A 343-nucleotide genomic window follows, 5' to 3' on the forward strand; every position below is an offset into this window, starting at 1 on the left:
GCACTATCAACATAGCAAAATCAGAGAGTAATTGGCAATACACCTTTTTATAACAGTACAAGACAAGTTTACCACACATGTAGTAGGCTACATGAAAAAAGTTAAATTATCATTCAATAAAAACTAATCCTCTATTTAGCCCACTCAATATTGTTCATCACCATTCTTTACAATCATACATGAACTACTGACTGAAGAATTTAAAGAGAAAATGTTCCAGGTGCAGTTGCACACGACCAAACTGCAACTGCTTTTGATCACAGTCTACCCCCATCTGAAATTTTGGTGTAACAGCAACAGGCAGTGGTAAACATTAAGGCAATGACACGGGAAACAGGAAAGT

General features: G+C 36.4%; 1 protein-coding gene across 2 annotated transcripts in view; it reads right to left on the reverse strand.

Moving 5' to 3' along the window:
* The window catches only part of LOC119587866 (tyrosine-protein kinase Src42A-like), a gene marked incomplete in the record, with an annotated part of 40,299 nt that overhangs the window by 9,886 nt on the left and 30,070 nt on the right, over positions 1 to 343 (reverse strand).

This window comes from Penaeus monodon, chromosome 23, assembly GCF_015228065.2.
Source record: "Penaeus monodon isolate SGIC_2016 chromosome 23, NSTDA_Pmon_1, whole genome shotgun sequence".
In the NCBI taxonomy this organism is placed as follows: Eukaryota; Metazoa; Arthropoda; class Malacostraca; order Decapoda; family Penaeidae; genus Penaeus; species Penaeus monodon.